General features: G+C 40.5%; 1 non-coding gene across 1 annotated transcript; it reads right to left on the bottom strand.

Annotated features, from left to right (window-relative positions):
- Positions 1-2,567: 2,567 nt before the first annotated feature.
- Positions 2,568-2,674, bottom strand: LOC123459723. Its single transcript, XR_006636477.1, has one exon. It is a non-coding gene; the product is annotated as a U6 spliceosomal RNA (small nuclear RNA).
- Positions 2,675-18,787: the final 16,113 nt, after the last annotated feature.

Raw genomic sequence — 18,787 nt, 5'->3', positions numbered from 1 at the left:
TCACTACACTGTATTTTCCTTGAACTGTGATAACAATAGGCTAAGAGTTAGGCTACAAAGGGCATGTCAGTTGTCATCTCACATCCAGCATAATGCCTTACAACTAATGAGTTTTCTAAATCTTTTCAATACTGAATTAGTATTTTCTCAAAAATGTTAGCTGGGCGTGGTGGCACATGCCTTTAATCCCAGCACTTGGGAGGCAGAAGTAGGAGGATTGCCATGAGTTCAAGGCCACCCTGAGATGACAGAGTTAATTCCAGGTCAGCCTGGTCCACAGTGAGACCCTACCTCAACCCTCACCCCCCAAAATGGCACTGCTTGTTTAAAAATATCCCCCTTTATGGTTTTAGATGTTCTTAGCAAGTTTCGGATTTAAAAGCAAAATGTATTCTGTGTCCCAATATAGCCATTGGCTAAAAGCAGGATTTCATTGGTTAGAATGGGGACAGAACATCTGGAACTTCTTACGTATATCCACATACACAACACACGGCTTTAAGCAGAGCCCATCTTAAAACCGTTGATCCATGGTTCCTCTTTTACTTCTACAAACAGTAAGCCAGCATTGCAGAGGTTGTGTGACTTGCCTACAGTTTACAACTGATTAATCATAGACCTAGAACTGTATCCAGCCCATGTTTCATCCTGGTGAGAATTCAGGTGTTTAAGTATCAGTTCCAAAAAGAGCTTTCCATTCTCCTTCTCAATAAATGGCATTATGGTGACGAATACCACCACTCTTCCAACAGTGCTGGTTTGTAGCTGTCAACTCTCCAAATTAGGTCCAGCCTGCAATGCTAAACTTGGGGGAGAAATTATTTATACGATTAGAAAAAATGATATATAATGTAATGTAACTTTTCAGTACCTGAAAAGTGCTACTTTAAAAAAAATTTAAAGAATTATTAAGAAGGTAACATAATATATTACCAAACAAGAAGCTATATATCAGAAATATTTAAACACAAGATAATTCAATTTCTACTGGAGATACTGGCATGTGATTCACCAATATCATAGGGTAAGCATGTTCAACTTCAAAGGGACATATACACAGCTTTGCGAAATGTGATCACTATTGTTTACAATGCCAAGGGTCAAATAAATGCAGAAGATAAAATTTTAACTATAGAAAGCAGATACATATTGAAGAAAACAGCTTTTGAGTAGAATCTGGGCTGTGACGTGTGCACTGCCTGTGAAAGGTAAAGAAGGCAGGGAAGAACTTTTCCTAGATAACTAAACAGGCATGGAAGAGTATTCTGTGGAGACAGCTCTGTGCAGAGGGCGTTCCCAGGAAAGAACTTTTCCTAGCTTAACTAAACAGGCATGGAAGAGCACTCTGCAGAGATGGCTCTCTGCAGATGATGTTCGCAGGAAGAACTTTTCTTAGATAACTTCATGTATGAGATTGAAAATGGCATTGAATGCATAGATCACTAAGCTAGAAAATCAAAGTCGGAAAAATTTTCAAGACTTAAAAATAGCAAATGTGATGAGGCGATGTAATAAGCTCTTGGAGTAAGGTGTGAGGAAAGATGAATGTGCAATGACTGAGGAAGGATAGCTTAAAGGCCTCAGCTGGCTGCCAGCATGTTATTACCAGTTCACAATGAAAGCCCAATATTCTCTTTTTTTGTGGGGGTAGGGTCTCACTCTAGCTCAGGCTGACCTGGAATTCACTATGTAGTCCCTGGGTGGCCTCAAACTCTCAGTGATCCTCCTACCTTTGCCTCACAAGTGCAGGGATTAAAGGTGTGCACTACCATGCCTGTCTTGAAAACTCAGTATTCTAAAACATGTTTTTTAATTTTTTTTCCTTTACTCATTTTTTTAATGCCCGACTTTAAACATGGCTGACATATATATATATATATGTCAATATATATATATATATATATATATACACACACACACACACACACACATATATATATATATGGAGAGAGAGAGAGAGAGAGAGAGAGAGAGAGAGAGAGTTAGTTAGTTAGTTAGCTAGTTAGTTAGTTAGTTTTGTACTCAGTGAATACAGTCAAGTTGGTACCATTGTTAGCCTTCTCCCTGACCTCCCCCATCCCACCGGCCCCTCCTCATTGAGGTATATGGGTCATGCATTATGAAGTTAGCCCTCAGTTATGGGTAGGAGGAAATATCTCTGGTATTATGACCCAACATGTGGCTCTGACATTCTTTCCACCCCCTCTTCTGCAAAATTTTCCTGAGCCATGTTGGAGTCATTTTAGGTCTGTTTCAGTGATGAGGTCTTAGGAGCCTCTGTGTCTCTGGATTTGGTAATAGTTGATTGCTCTCTGTGTTGATCTCCTTCACCCATGTGCTAGTACAAGGTTCACCAAGAAAACAGTACCCTTGCTTGTTTCACCAATTATTCTTAGTTTCAGCAGGGGCCCATTTGAGGTATGATGGGTGGTTCTCTCCTTAGGATCTTCATCTATCTGAAAAAGAGAAGCAGATTCTCCAATGGAGAGTAATGTTAGCACCAGATAAATGGGATAACCACTTTAAAAAAAAAAAAAAAAGAGAGAGAGAGAATTTAATAGGTATAAGCCATCTTGTAATGCTCCACAAATTTGTGTGTCATCCTTGCACATGGCCCATGCTAATCTTCTCTATATAGTTTGAATCTTAGTGTATGTACTATCAAAGCAAGCACACTTATTTATTTGTTAAGAGAATCCATAAATTTGGATTCTAATAATTTTGAATTCAAGTTTTAGATAATGCAATCAGATCACCCCAACACAACATGTCTATAGACTGACATTACTCACAGGATTAATTTCTCACAGATCTTTATCTTCACACCACCTGCTTTTAATTTTCCTTGTAATTTTAGACCTATAAATCAATTGATTTTTCCCTCACTCTGACTGCAGACATCTTCCCTACCATTTTCACTAACTTTAATCAGATAACACTTATTTGCACCTAACCCCCAATTTCCTCTGTTTACTTAGGATTCTGCAGAGTATGAATGGTGGATTCTTCAACTGAGTAGTTCAGTCCCACTGGAATGAGAATATTTGAATCTTATGCAAATTAAACCTTAACATCTGTGGTAGTTTAAATAAATGCCCCAACCACACACATAGATTTAGGAGTTTATTAAAGCTTGCAACTTAGATCTACAGTTGCCTGGCTGGAGGAAGTGTCATGACCTACCTATCAGAAGGCGACATCTTTCATCACAAATATCTCCAGTTCTTAAAGAAATCTTGTGTTTTCAGAAAATACTCTCAGGTAGAGTTCTGGTTGGGTGTTCACTGTGCAGACAACACAAGGATTCGCTTGCACAGGTGTGCTGAGTATGGTTACAAACCATCCCCACTTGGGTTCATACTCTGACCAGCTAAGCTGAGTGGTGAAGCTCAGGAGGCCAAAACTCACAGTAGAGCACAGGACCTGCTGGAAGCCATGGGGTACCATGGGCATAGGAGAAGGAAGGAAACAGGCCACTCTCTTATCCATGGTAGCTGCTGTCCACCTGAGAAAGGACGGTTTACTATTTTGTTAAATGGAAGATAGGAAGAAATGCCAAGTACCAACAAAGAAAGCCTTAAGATGTGATTGAAGAGAGTAAAAGGAAGACTTATTCTTTTGTTCAAAGTATCTGGATTAAAAGTAATTGCCCATGTGTTTCCTCTGTGTTCACTCACAGTTCCGGAATCTATAAGTCTGAATGCAGGATACGTCAGTTACTTTCTCATTAACAGGACAAAATACCCAACCAGAACCAACCTGGGGAAGGAAAGAGTTTGTGTTCTTGTCACAGCTGTGAGGGCGAATGCGTCATGGCAGGGAAGACATGATGTCCCATCGTCACAGCCTCAGGGAAGCGGGAAGAGATGAATGCTGAATGCTCAATTAGCTTTCTCCTTTTGGTACTGTCCAGAGTCCAGTTCATGAGAAGGTACTGCCATGGTTAGGTTATATCTTCTTATGTCAATTAATATCATCTAGAAAATTGTAACAGACATGCCAAGAGATTTGTTTTCTTGGTGATTTTAAATCCTCTCAAGTCAGAGATGAACCATCACAGCATCCAAAATAATTTTAGCCTCTTGTGTATCTGTTTTCTGTGGCTCATTTAACAATTTGTCTCAATCCTGGTGGTACAAGGGCCATGCTTGCTCCATAGGTTCCAAAGAGACCTTTTCCTCACTCTTTCCACTTGAGATGGCACCAGGTGTTTCTTGATTTGAACTTTGCTTCTCCATTCTCCACTGCTGAGGTCACATGACTCTTCCATCTTTGTCAATGCTTCTTTTATAGAGTTACTTGACATTGAATTTAGTGGTCTCTCATGAATATAGAATGACCTACTCATCTCAAGATCTTTAACTTGATTACATATGCAAAGAACTTTTATTTGTCCAAAGAAGGTAATATTCACAGTTTCTGGATATTAACATGCGAACCTAATGTTAAAGGGACAACTTCCTGCTCTTTGCTGAGTTTTCAATTTTAAGTTGTACGATTCTTGCTTTTATATGAGCAATATATTTTTCAACCCAAAGTACATATACAACTTCCACATTTTACATAGTTTCTTAGTAATGCAGAAAAGAGGCATGACTTTCCCTTCTGTTACACTAGCTTTTCCTGAGGTGCAGTGATCAAATACCTATTCATCCCAGATAGGATACTGACAACAGGCAAAAAAGTTCAGCCCAAGTCTGCTTAGTGAAGCAGCGAATTCATTGAGAGAACTCACTGAGGCTTATTTCAGGTATATAGATGAGAGGCTATGGGCGACTAAAGGGCAGCTGAACCACCTAAGAGCCCACCTTGGCACAGGTGACCACGTGTGAAAGCTGCACCTTTGGAGTCACTGCACTCTGTGTAGACAGTTCACGTGTAGGAGACTCTCTCCTCCCAGCAATTGTTTACTGCGTTCATAGCCCTGTAGAGGGTCTGGAAAATCTTCTAAGTTCCAGTAGCTTCCTAAGGTATAACAGTTGTTACCTCCTGAATCTTAAGATATTCTTGTCTTCCTCCAGAAGGGAGTATTTCAATTCAGTAGAAATCCCTATACCAAAACATATAACAACAGGTGTGAGCAAGGGTTTTGTAATTCTAAAGCTAAAGCTATGTGGTGTAGCCTGTGAAGGCTTTGAAAAGAATAAGAGTTTGCCTTTGCAAGAAGGCTTTCCAGGAAATAAGACAGAGATGGAGGAAGCGGACCAGAGAAGCAAGCAAGCGGTGAGGGTGGGGAGCGTGAGTGGAAGAAGATCAAGCATTCCTTTTATGTCAGGCTGTGGACTGGATTTCAGGAGATCTAAAGCCCATCCTGTTTCATGCAGGACTTCCATTTTTATTGGAATTCTCAGTGGGACTTGGCTGTGGATCAATGGATTAAGTAGTACCAACCAAGCACATGCCTGGCTAGTTGGCCAATCTCTCCCCGTGATTCAACAGCTGTTAATTTTCACTTTTGATGTCTGGGTGAGGTGGGCAATTGCATCCAGCTGTCTGTTGCCACCCTGCTGCTGGCTACAGGCCTGTGAATCTTCATTTGTTCTCCTGAGTAGAATTGTATGGTGACCTGTGAAATGCGTCCAGCTGTCCGGTACCTGGCAGGACCTTGTTCATCATCTGCCTCTGGGCTGCAGATCTAAATGTTTCAATCATACTGCTTTGCAGTGCACAGATTTATCTCCTGAAGCACTGTACATAGCCATTTTAGGAAATACAAGAGCTCATGCTCACTGTACAATGGGAAACCTTTCTAAAATGCCCACTTCTTGCAACATGAAAAAATTATATGTTGAAAAAGACAAAAGTTAAAAGTAGAGCTGAGAAACAAAGATCAAGAAGAAAGGTCTGGTTGGCTTTTGTGAGCAACCCACATGATGTAGGACAGTCTACAGAAGCAGAGGGAGGAGGGGGGAAGCTAGTCAGGCAAGTCAGAAGATTCGGCTCAAGCAATGATGTGTTTTGGGTGTACATTCTGAGAATGTCTCCATAAGTCTTTGTACTGGCTTATTTAAGGAACTATGTTCTTCCTATGTCCCATCTTTATTCCTCTAATCATTTGTGAATACATACTAGATATTAAATGGCTGTTTTACTGGACATCTATTGTGGACAGTTATTTGAGAACCCTGTACTTTATATAGCACAATGCAGAAAGCAATGTTAAAGGCGTTCTGCAGAAAAGACATCATTTAAAAGTGAGGAGACAGAACATACCACACTGCACAGATGAAATATTGCTGAACAAAACAATTCCTCAGGCTGGGCATTCACTTCGCTAAAATCTAGGACCAAGACATTCTTCACGGTCCTGAAGCATCCATCAAGAAGAAGGACATAGCAAGCAACCGAGTGTGATCTGAGAGCACAAGGAGACACAGATCCCGGCCGCATTCCTGTAGCTCAAACACCAGAGCTGGGCCCAGTCAGCAGGTTTGCAGGGGTGGACAAAAAAGGCAATGAGAAAAAGGTAAATGTCATCAGCAGATTGGACTACCCACTGGTGGAGGAAGAGGTTGGAGCCTGGGGTGACATCACAGGACATGGGTTCAATGTCACCATGCACCAAATGGTTTTCATGCTACTCAAACTGAAGACTGGCCAGAAGAAGGACGGGAACAACCTCTCCCTGGAGGACACTTGATGAATTGGAAAGATGAAAATATTAGAGACAGACAAACCTGGGTTTGAATTACAATTTGTTACTTCTTATTGTAGATAACATAAGTTAATAGGTTTTCTAAGAGTTGGTACCCTTGTTTGTAAAGATAGAGATAGAGGAGAAAGAGAGAAATAGATAATGACCACACATGTTAAGGGGCTTCCTCATGAATGGATTTTTATTAGAAAAAAAAAATCTGTTGTGAAGCCTTTCTTCTCCTGACCCCTTTGGCTGCCTAGCTCTCTTGTCTAAATCCCTTGACGACTGAGTAAGCAGCTGGCGAGGGACTGGGCCAGGCTTTTCTTTAGAGAACATGGCATACTGCCAATATTAAAAAGCCCTCAAACCAGAGTTTCACTTACCCCGTTTATGTCCTCTCTAAGAGGTAGATGAAAATGGGATGGTTGTATGTGCATGCATGAGGGACAGTTATAAGAGAATAAGGACCTGGTTAAATCTTATGCTACTGAGCATTTGAATTCTGTTGCCAGGCTCTGTGGACAAGGGGAACAATGATAAAAGAGTATATTATAGATACAGAGTTACAAGTAGGTAGGTAATGATTAGAAATGATAGCCTACTGTCCAAAGACCCCAAGCACAATGGTAAAAACCAGCTAGGTAATTCAGAGTCACTTCTTCCAAGCATCGTGTTGACGTAGCATCTCCCTTGGAAGGGAGGAAACATGTCGCCTTGAATGGCATATGCAGACCATGCCCTTGCAAGACTAATAAATGGAAGAAGATTCTGAAAAATATTACATTTGGTAGTATTTGTATAAAGTAAATGGATAAAAAGGATGTTTGATTCCATAAAGAATATGAGTGGATTGTCTTGAACTTCACCTGTGCAAGTGGCTTCCCACCAAGTACTCGTGTTCATGAGGGCTGACTAGTAGTTTCTTGGAGTTGTCCAGTCAAACTGAATCATGGAAGATGGGCCAAGTGTCTGAGACTGAAGTGATATTCCATATGTACAGTAAAAACGAGACTGAAATAATATTCCGTATGTATGGTCAAAATGAAAACCCAGGTTTTCAGATGAGGCATTCCTAAAAATGTTCTCAGTGAGTGAGTGAAGCATGTGAGTCATGAAGCACCCCTCACAGGCTCTAAAATTCCCTGTCTTAAGGCAAAACCAACACACCATGATTCTATTTCATTCCAGGCAGGGCCCCATCAAGCATACAGTGACACAACCCAGAGACATCTCCATATTGTTTTCAGAATACGCGCAACTCACATGCTGTTAAAACAGCAGGAATAGAAATGCACAATTATCCTTTCCACATACAATTATCTAGATAATTTAGAATAAACACAATTTAGATAAAACAATTGTTTACATGATTTAGCTTATAGGAGGAAATGTACATTGAAGCTCTAGGACTAGATTATTTGCCATTAGACTTGGTTTGAGAGTGAACATACTTAATATGACATACTTATATGTCAGATAGGGAAGAAAACAACAAAATATATTGGCCTTTCACCTTCAGGAGCTTAAGTTTATAATGGGTTGAAAACCATGAACTTAAGGAATATTCTAACAGCTCCAAAAACATACATTAGGCCTGGAGAGATAGCTTAGCAGTTAAGGCGCTTGCTTGAGAAGCTTAAGGAGCCAGATTCAATGCCCCAAAACTCACATAAGCCAGATGCACATGGTGGCGCATGCTTCTGGAATTTATATTTATTTATTTATAAATTCTCTCTCTCTCTCTCTCTCTCTCTCTCTCTCTCTCTCTCTCTCTCTCATAAATAAATTCTCTCTCTCTCTCTCATAAATAAATAAACAAATAAACCCACATTAGCTGTTGAGGGAGTAAAAACACAAACACAAGAGTACCACAGATTTCAGGGTTACATAGGAAACTAGAGGTGCTCCCATGTGATACAGTAAAGGAAGAGTCATGATAAGAAAATGTACACCATATTCCAGTGGGAGACTGAGAATCAGAAATCCACAAAGTAGTAATCAGACACCTGAGAGAGGAGGAGAAAAAAATGCCTCATGGAGAAGAGGCTTAGTTTGACCACAGCTCCAACTGTGTGGCTCCTGGTGAGGAGAGAGGAAGCAGAAGCCACATCCAAAAGGCCAATTAAGAAAAAGGTGGGAAGTTCTACCCTCAGGACAAACCAAAGCCCTCATGAGTCTTAAATCCAATGCTGGTTTGGTGAAATAACGATTCCCCTGCTAAACCAATTTCTTTGAAGAACATAGGCTTAAAAATTCTCAATAAAATACTGCAATTCATATTTAATAATACATTAAGAAAATCATGCACCATAAACAAATTGATTTCATCCAAGGGATGTAAAGAAGGTTCAATACACACAAATCAATAAGTATAATGCAACACTCTAATAGACTTAAAGACAGAAATCACATGATTATCTCAATAGAAAGCACAAAGGCTGTACCTTCTTCATATAAACAATGATGAAAGGACAGAAGCAAAACATCCAACACAACCAAGTGTACATATGACACATCTATAGATATTATGCCAAATGCTCAAAAACTGAAAGGATTTCCTCTAAAATCAAGAACAAGGCAAGGGTGTCCACCTTCTCCATCTATTCAATATAGTGTTTGATGCCCTACCTAGAATAATAAGAAAGAGAAAAGGAAAGAAAGTAAAAGGAAGAGAGAGGGAGAAAAGGAAAGAAAGAAGGAAGGAAGAAGGAAAAATGCAAGTATGCAAATAGGAAATGAAGAAGTCAAGTTTTCCTATTTGTACACAATATGGTCCTGTCCTTTAAAGAACCTGGGGATTCTGCCAGAAAAGGAGTGTATCTGTTAATTATGTACACTGCAAAAATAACATGATGCAACTTGTTATAAAATAACATGATGCAACTTGTTATTTTATACAACTAATGTATTATTATAAAAATTAAGTATTTTTTAACTAAGAGCACTAAACTACTATTTGGGAGAGGGGATTATCAGAGGGCCCTCAATAAACCTGAATCAAGATGAAAATGCCTATTGAAATAATTCTGTAGAAAGCACCCCAGAAGATGGGATGACAGCAACAGATTTCTTTATTCTTCTTTTTTTCCATTTTTTGTTTTTCAAGGTAGGGTCTCACTGTAGCTCAGGCTGACCTGGACTTCACTATGCGGTCTCAGGGTGGCCTCGAACTCACAGTGATCCTCCTACCTCTGCCTCCCGAGTCCTGGGATTAAAGGCGTGCACCACCACGCCTGGAAAGCAACAGATTTATGATGTAATTGTTAAGTGGGGAGCAGAGGAAGTGGAAAACAGGAGTTTAAAGATGGGGTCAGGGGCCAAATTTGGAGGATCTTGTAGGACAAAACATGGAATTATCAGATGATGAGCAAGGATGATATTTTGAAAACTCAATATTGAATTCATAGAAAATATACCTTAACATTAACTTATCAAATTAATTCATGCTAAAATGAAAAGTTATTTGGATTTTTAGCATCTGAAATGAAAGAATTAAGAATTGTAAGATTACAGGAATGGGTGCATGGCCCAGTGGTAGAACACTTACCTAGTATTTATGAGGACCTGGGTTTGATCCCCAGCATTGTAACAACTCTGAAGTTTTATTTTAGGGTTTTTTATTTTTGAGGTAAGGTTTCACTCTAGCCCAGGCTGACCTGGAATTCACTATGTAGTCTCAGACTGGCCTTGAGCTCATAATGATCCTCCTAACTCCCAAGTTCTGGGATTAAAGGCATGTGCCACTATTCCTGACTCTATTTTAGATATTCAATAAAAGAACCAAGAAAACTCAGTAGCATAGGCCAGTAAGCTAGAAAGGAGACATAAAGGGAATAGAAAGGAAGGGAGGGGGGTAATCAGTAGGATGGTATTGTATATATGCAATTAGAAAAACAGATTAATGGTGGTAAAAAGGCCTAAGTGAGGTCAGGGGAAGAGATTGAGTAAGGAAAGGTGGAGGGAGGTCTAAACAAAATCTAAGAGGATGCAAATAAATCATATGGAAACCTACTTTTTTGGACAATGGAACACACAGGAGCCAAAGATTGTTACTAGACAATTTTCAATGCCAGGGATGGGATACCTTCCAGTGAGTTGTTGGCCAGAGAGGACCCTGATGCAACCCAAACATTACAGGCCCTTGGTTTCCCACCAGGAGAAGATGGTAAGACCCTATTGCTGAAGACTCCACATCTTTGGGCTACAAGGTCACTAAGAAACCCTGCTAGAGCTGAGCTGAAAACTTCCTCCATGAAGACCAGCTGACAGAAAGCTGGAGAAAACCATACTGCATGCAGGTCAATAGGAGAGAGAGAGAGATCACCAGTGAAGATATTCAACAGTGGACACTGCAAGCCTTGTCTTTGGCCAGCTAGGCCAAATGAACCAATGTGTGCAATAGTGGCACATTTGTTATGGGGGGGAACCAACTGCCCTCTAATTTGATTGGATGTCTGCTCCATGGGAGGAAATATATCTCTGATGCTGAAAACCTACAACAGGGGTACTCATGAACCCTAAGAGTATAACGTCTGCTGCTGTCTGGCTAAAAGTATATACTATGCTCACCAAACTGCCCAATAAGCACTTCTCTTAACATTCATACCCGTATATTAATGCTACTCTCACTTTTGGCTAGAGAACTTTCTCTTTTCAGATGGCAGTGACCTTGGGGTGACTCAGAAGTCACCATGGTGCTAAGAAGAAGTGACAGAGGAGTGCTCAGCACTGAAATATCTCAATCATACCTTCCAAAGCTCAGGGTCCATTGCAGAAGAGATGGAGGAAAGAATGTAAGAGCCAAAGGAAATATAGGACTCCTTACAATGTGCTCCTCCAGACACAAAATGGCCTGGATATCCATGACCTCACAGTGCCTGACACTACCTACACAAGACCATCATAATAGGAGGAAAAGATGATGACATTAAAATAAGAGAGAGACTGACTGAGAGAGGCAGTGATGTGATGGAGAGTGGAGTTTCAATGGGGAAAGTGGGGGGTATTATAATGGATCACAAAGGAAAATCAATGAGATATTGTTTATAATTATGAAAGATGTCAATAAAAATATTTAAATAAATAAATAAATAGAAGAACCAAGAAGATTACTGAGCAGTAAGTAAGACCCACTGGGAGTGTGTGAGACCCTCTAGGAGAAAAAGCAATGTTGTTGAAGAAAAGAACAGTAAGCACATCAGAGCACCAAGAAAACTTGTACTTAAAACCCTGTGCGATTCATTCTTCCTCCTTTGGCCTCTCCCCTTAGGTGCCACTATGATTGCTGTATAATGTAGCCGAGTAAGAAGAACTCGGGTTAAGATAAAACAGGAAAAAGGCTAATATCTAAGAAAGGCAGGAATGGATTACACCCTTCTGAGGTTCAAGAAAGAAAGTGGAGCAAGGAACTCAGTGTCTTCCTAACACATTAGAGTTTGGTGGTCCAGAGGGCAAAGCATTCACTGTGCCTCATTGTATCCCATTCAGGCCTCTGTGTCTTTATACTTCCCTGCATTCGCTATTGATTTACACTCTCACTACACTTACTGGTCCATTTCTATTTCAACCCATGCATGTAGAAAAAGTTCTTGAGACAATGTTCTGTCTATTTATAGATCGATTCACCAAACATGGACAGTCAAAGTACAAGCCACTCCAAGACACTAAAGACTTGAGAAACTTATTGTAACTGACACGTGTTAATGGCTTTTTGAGTTAGGCACTGCTGACAAGTACCTTGATGTTCACAGTAAGCTTCTAACAATGCTGCTATTCTAACGTAATTTCCCTAATCAGGAAATTTCAGTAGGGAAAGGAAAATAATTTGTCTAAATTCCTAAGGGGTAGAATTGGGATCTGAAATGACTAGAGGCAGTAACCTCCAAGTAGACTGCTATGCCTTCCCTCTCCTCACACTAGCAAATCATTTTTAGGTAATGTTCCTTCTATTTACTTGGATTATTTCTCCACCATATGATTCAACATCATCTCTTGCTTTTTCCCCCCTCTAGCCATTTCATGCTTCAGTCGAAGTATCCTGAGAAAACAAAGCAAGTCAAATAAACAAAAAGAACTAATGTGGCTAGTCCATGCACAAGACATTTGATGCAGAAGTTAGTTACATGTGTGTTGTGAGATCTGAGAGCCAGAGTTCAGCTAGAGCTGGAAGCCAGAAAATTAACATTAAGAGTACTGTTGTCAAAGTACAGATAGCAACCAGGCCAGCTAGCAGAAGACACAGTAAAGTGGGCAATGCCATGAGGAATAGGTATCAAGAGACTAGTACCCTTAGGCAGGTGTGGTGGTGTATGCCTTTAATCCCAGCACTTAGAGAGCCATAGGCAGGTGGATCACTGTGAGGCCAGCCTGAGAGTACATAGTGAATTCCAAGTCAGACTGGGCTACAGCAAGGCCCTACCTCTAAAAATCAATAAATAATAATAATAATAATAGAAATAATAAAGAATAGTAGCCCAAAGAGAGGTGGCTTCATTATCACTTCAACCCCGAGGCAAAGGACATGGCACCTGCAGTGGTCTGAATATTAGTGACCCCTCGATATTTATATGCTGAAATCCTGAATCCAGTGTTCAGGAGGGGCGTGAGGATGAGGCCCTCATACACGGGCTTGGTGTCCTTGTGAAACAGGGAGGACCACTGGTGATTCTTTCACTGTAAGCAGCTGCAGCAAGAAGGGACAGTCCATGAATCAACAAGCAGGTTTCCAATAGAATCTCTCCTGCCACTGCTTCCATCTTGGATGTCCCAGATTTCAGAACTTTCCAAAATAAATTTCTGTTGATTATGAGCCCACCAACTTATAGTATTTTGTTATATCAGCCCTAATGGATAAGATAGGAGCTTCATTGTAAATTAATGACTAAGTCAAGCTCAACTTTTTATGCCCAGTTGCACCACACCTTCCTTGTGTAATTCCATCAACTTTGCCACCATAAATTCTTGAATAAATACCCAAAGGCCATTATAATTAATTGCAGACTTGATTTCAATTTTATTGTATTGGAAAACATTGCAACCTATGTAGCACTTTAGGTAAGCATATATTTTTTTTTGATAAGGAAAACATGGTATCTGAAAGATAGTTATAAATACCTCCTTTTGGATGATTGGCAGTTTGCTGGAATGTCCAGGCCAAGTTTGCTCTGTTCAACAGCTTCTCCAGTATTTCCAGGGATGTCTGAGACAAGACTACATAGAGAACCCCTTCTTGTCACACACACAAAATATTTAGCATTTAATTACTTGGTCATTTCTCATTATAACTGGTGGATTTACTGTCATGAGTTTAACCCAAAATACCTACAACAGGCGGCCTTGTCAACAGGCTTCCTCATTAGCATCTCATTATTGTAAATTGCCTCCTCATTTTGCTTTAAGACCTTTCAATTCTAGTTGTGTTCATTGCAACTGTTATAGAGTGACATGTCTTTAATGGCTCTGAGTTCACCAAGGTCCTCTCTAATCCATTTGGTCAGAAGAGTCTAAAAAGGCTAGCAGACTTAAGGACCCAGGCTATTTTCAAGGGCAACTTAGAGCTCAAACTTGAACAGTCATAGGCTCTCATAAATCTGTTAGTATGGCATCATTTTATTTTCATTCAAAAGTTGCTGACTAATTGCTGCATCTATACATTTGCTTTTGGCCACTAAGGTATCTGGAAGACATCTAAGACATAACTAAGCAATGGAACAGAGCTTACATACCAATTTCATGGAGTTCTGACATAGCAACCCATTTTTCTTTCCTCCTCTAGATTTCTTGCTGATGTTCTTTATATGGAAACCCATGCTTTCTGTCATTGCTTAAAGCGATATGAGGCTATCTTAGTACTGATAATGCGTATCAATGAAACTGTACCATAGGGAGCCCTAAAAAATCAATATGCATGTCCCCTGCCCTGGTTTAGAAGCAATAAAAGATAACAAAATAATCAAACAGATAAGAGATTGTTTATAAAGGAGGCTATGCAGATAGAGTTCTTTGGAGCATGTGATGGTCATTCTCTTTTCTTTGCTGTGGATGTATGATGAAACTTTTCCTGGAATCTTTAATCCTAAAAATAACCCTTATTACCCATATGTGCTTGTGGTGGGCATTTGTTTAGCAAGAAGAAGGAAACTGTAACACCCTGTAGGGGAAATTCCACACAACAGCATAAGTGAACAGATTCAAAAGAACATGAATGTGTACCAAGGAAGGAAGACAAAGAATAAAACGTGCAGAACGAGTCTTTGTGTACAAAGTTCCAAATCGTTCAGTGTTGACTGCCATCTCCCCGAGAAGCTTCTCTGCCTGGCAGTGAGAGCAGCTCCAAGGCTCTTTCCACCATGACCCTGCAGAGATAGTGAGGACTCATCTAGTGCTGTGCATCCGGATTTCTCTTCTCGGCACCTTCATGAGTCTTATGTGTATTCAGAAGGCAATTTTATGGGAATAATTTATCAATTTAGCTAAAGCACAGTGGTAGCTTTCACTATGACCTATAAACCTCTGAGCCATAGGCTTCTGCTTAGGTTTTCAGTACCAGGCATAACACCCCCCCTCATTGAGTGGGCTTCATATCCAATCAGACAGGAACTAGTGCCCCAGAACACCCATTCTCTCTCTCTCTCTCTCCCTCCCCCACATGCGGGCACGTGTGTGTGTGTGTGTGTGTGTGTGTGTATCTTTCTGTTTCAGTCTCTCTCTCTTCTTGAATAAATAAATAAAGCTATTTTTTAATGTAAGCACTGGCTATAGATCTGTCTCTATCCTAATAAACTCAAGAATTTTACCACAGACTGCCTTTCCTCCTGACACTTGGGAAGCCATAAACCTTACTGGTGTCCTTGTGTAACTCTGATGTGGAGAGATGCCATGTGTCCTTGGGTCACACTGATGTGAAGAGATGGCATCACAGGGTGGAAGAGACATGTACATGTTTATTCTCCGCAAAGCCACACAGAATAGCAAGAAGTTCCTCCCTTGCCCACACACATGAACTATGGACCAGAGTGGAACTGGAACAGAACTTAGGAAGAAAGCAAAGCCTGATCCCTCTCCTACTGTGTCTCTGTACTATTGTTTCTGTGAGTTATCTGTCTGAAGGGGACACACATGAGACATGTTGAAACAAGAGAAACCCCGACATGTTCTTGTTAAGACATGCATGGGTACTGGAAGAGGATACGAGGCTCCACCTTTCCTGGAGGAGTTGGGGGAGGCACAGATATCTTATTAAGTGAGATTCTCACTGTAGGACTCACATGCTCTGGTAAATCATCCCCCATTTGTGCCCATGCAGGTAACCCTAGTTAAATTCAGAGGGAAAAATCCCCACTCTAGAAAGGAATGGCACTGCAGTAGAAGAACTAGTTGGGAAGAAGATGAGGCAGCATTCTATGGACTCTACTGGCTCATATTATTGGACATTTTTATATCAGGCCAGGGGAGGGCTGGAGTCCACATCTAAACTCAGTGAGTGACAATGCATATACTACAGCTCAGACCGTTACATTTTGAAACTGTAAAGCATCCAGTGATTTCCATCTCTGCTTTGGGATTTTCCACTTGGTCTCCACAATTGTTCTGGAAGCAATCTCCCATGAACTGTGATCAAATGTTTTACTGGAAATTCCTAAATTAAGCCAATGTTTACTTGAGGAATCTTAAGTCAGACAAATCTGCATGGGATAAACCCTGCAATTTGAAAATTGAGACATAGTCAGTTTCCTGTCGATGCATTCATGTCATCTTGTGATTTTGGGTATCTTCAATTGCAAAGAGATTTATTTCCTAGTGTTTATTTCCACATTGGAAAAGGTAATTAAGGAATAATTTCCCTGTGCTTGTGGCCTGTCCAGGGACTCAGCTGCCAGCATGGCTGTAAAGGTTGCATCCAACCCAGCACAGTTTACAGTAATGGGAGCAGATGGCTTACCAAGCTAGGGAATGAGGACCAATCATTGATTTGCTATCCTTGTAACGACATCAGTGGAGAGTGATAATGGACTATACCACTTGTAGCAGAGTAAATAGCCATTTTTATATTACTTGCTTCCTTGCAAATTGGCTACTAGCAGGGAGAGTAAAATATATGGTTGTCTCATATCTCAAAGCACTGAACAAATTGCACTGGAGGAATGCAGCAAGGCACGGTAGAACATTTGCTGATATTTATAACTTGACTCAGGCTGAAAACTCCACATTAAAAAGTTCACAATTCTCCCCGTTTATTTTCCACAGTCATCTGGGTATTATGTCCTCAATTTTTTAGCTTCTACTGTTATTTTGGAATAATACATAATTGTTTCTTCTTCAATAGACTGAAGAAGTACTCTGGGGCACCTATCAATTTCTCATTTCCATGACAAAATATAAACTATTTTCTGGGCTTGTTAATTCTCCAAAAAGTACACATAGTGCAAGTAACAAAAAGGAGAAACAGACACAGGAATGTAACATCAAGTGGTTTTTGCATGAAGAATAGGGTTTTGCAGTGCAACATGAGTTGTGACTTTGTATTTCTTTCTGTTTGTTTTTTAATTCTGACATTTCCAATCATGTATACAGTGCATTTTGATTCCTCTTCCCCCAATAGAAATCCCCTCCTACTTTGATGCATTGCTTGCTTATTCTTTTACTTGTTTGACCCACAAAGTTAAATTTGGATTGCTTGCTTGATTATGGGTGTGAGGTTAATACTGAAGAATGGGCAACCTGCCAGTGGCTGCAGCACTAAAGGGTAAGAATCCCTGTCCTCAGGCAACCACTCATTACCACTGTACATTCTAGGAGCTGTGATGTTGTGTGGACCCTTCCCTTGTCAGTGAGTTATTGACAGGCTCAGTCTCGTGCAGGTAACCACGTCTGCTGTGAGCTCATAAGTGGAGTGGACATTTGTCCAGAAGACAGAATTCTGCAGCCCCACTTCCTCTCACTTTATACAATGGGTTTAGGCGTTAAAGTCTGAGCATGCACCAGCCATTAATCTTGGTGAGGCATCTTTGTGTTAACCTCTACCCTTTGCATAAAGGAACTGGTGTGTTTGAGGCTGTGAGAAGCACCACTGTTTACTAAGAAGAACATTTGGCATGCTATATGATTAGAATAACCACAGTATTGGGTTCCCCCTGGGGCCACAGACTTTAGGGAAGAAGTACAGCTTCAAGTATGATTTCCCTCTTGTGGGTCAGTTCTCAAATCCATTTAAAGAGCAGTTGGTTACTCCTATAAGTCTCATGCCACTATTACAACAGAGAATACACAGGTAAGTTACAAAGTAAACCAGGTTCTCATGGCTTTCTGCCCTGTTCCTCTCATGTAGCTGGTGTTTGGCCTGGAGGAGCTGCCTGAATATGTTCATGTCTGTATCACACCTCCATTAATTCTTTTTTGCCTTCCTGTTGGGGTGTATTTATGTGCTGTTGATGTTATTAGAAGCTAAATGACCTTGAGTATTGCAAGATGTTAATTTGTGCCAAGGTAAACAGGTGTTTCTGTAGTTGGCACCCAGTGTGGAAATCATAAGGAAAGTTAATTTTGTATTTAGGAATTACTTCAGCCTCTAATCAGGGGAGTGAAATTCTATCAATAAACTGAGGTATTCTCCAAGTGAGGCAACTGTGACACTATTCAAAACAACAGGCTTCCTCTGCTCAGCACACTGCTCTGCAGTCCTCATACACAGAGGCACTCAACTGTGATGAGTAATAAGATATTCTCTGCAAACGTCTTCCTGTGGATAGTCAATGAACCAAGGAATAGAACTGGAATTTGGAATGACTTCAGAGGCCTTGTTCAGGAATTCTGCAAAATGTTTTTCTAATCTGATCCAGTGGTAGTGGCTTCATGAATCCTCTGCAGAAGACCCTGGCGATTCATCTAGGCTCATGGGGAATGCAGTGTATTATTAAATAGTTAATGACTGTGACTTTTAGGCATAGAACACAGGATGGTGTGAGTGACATGGACCCACCCCCTGCCAGAGAGAAGCAGCTGCTGGCGTCCTTCCAATGTGCCCATTATCTTCTCTGCTGTTCTCTTGCTGTCTTTCAGTGCAGAACCCCAAGAAGGCAGCTAAGGACATATTACCAAGCTGATGTAAATACTGGAGACTGAGTCTACTACTCATGACCCAATCTATGCTAG

This window comes from Jaculus jaculus, chromosome 3 (assembly GCF_020740685.1).
Source record: "Jaculus jaculus isolate mJacJac1 chromosome 3, mJacJac1.mat.Y.cur, whole genome shotgun sequence".
Classification (NCBI taxonomy): Eukaryota; Metazoa; Chordata; class Mammalia; order Rodentia; family Dipodidae; genus Jaculus; species Jaculus jaculus.
Note: the sequence above shows the minus strand (reverse complement) of the source record. Positions and strands in the feature narration are given on the sequence as shown.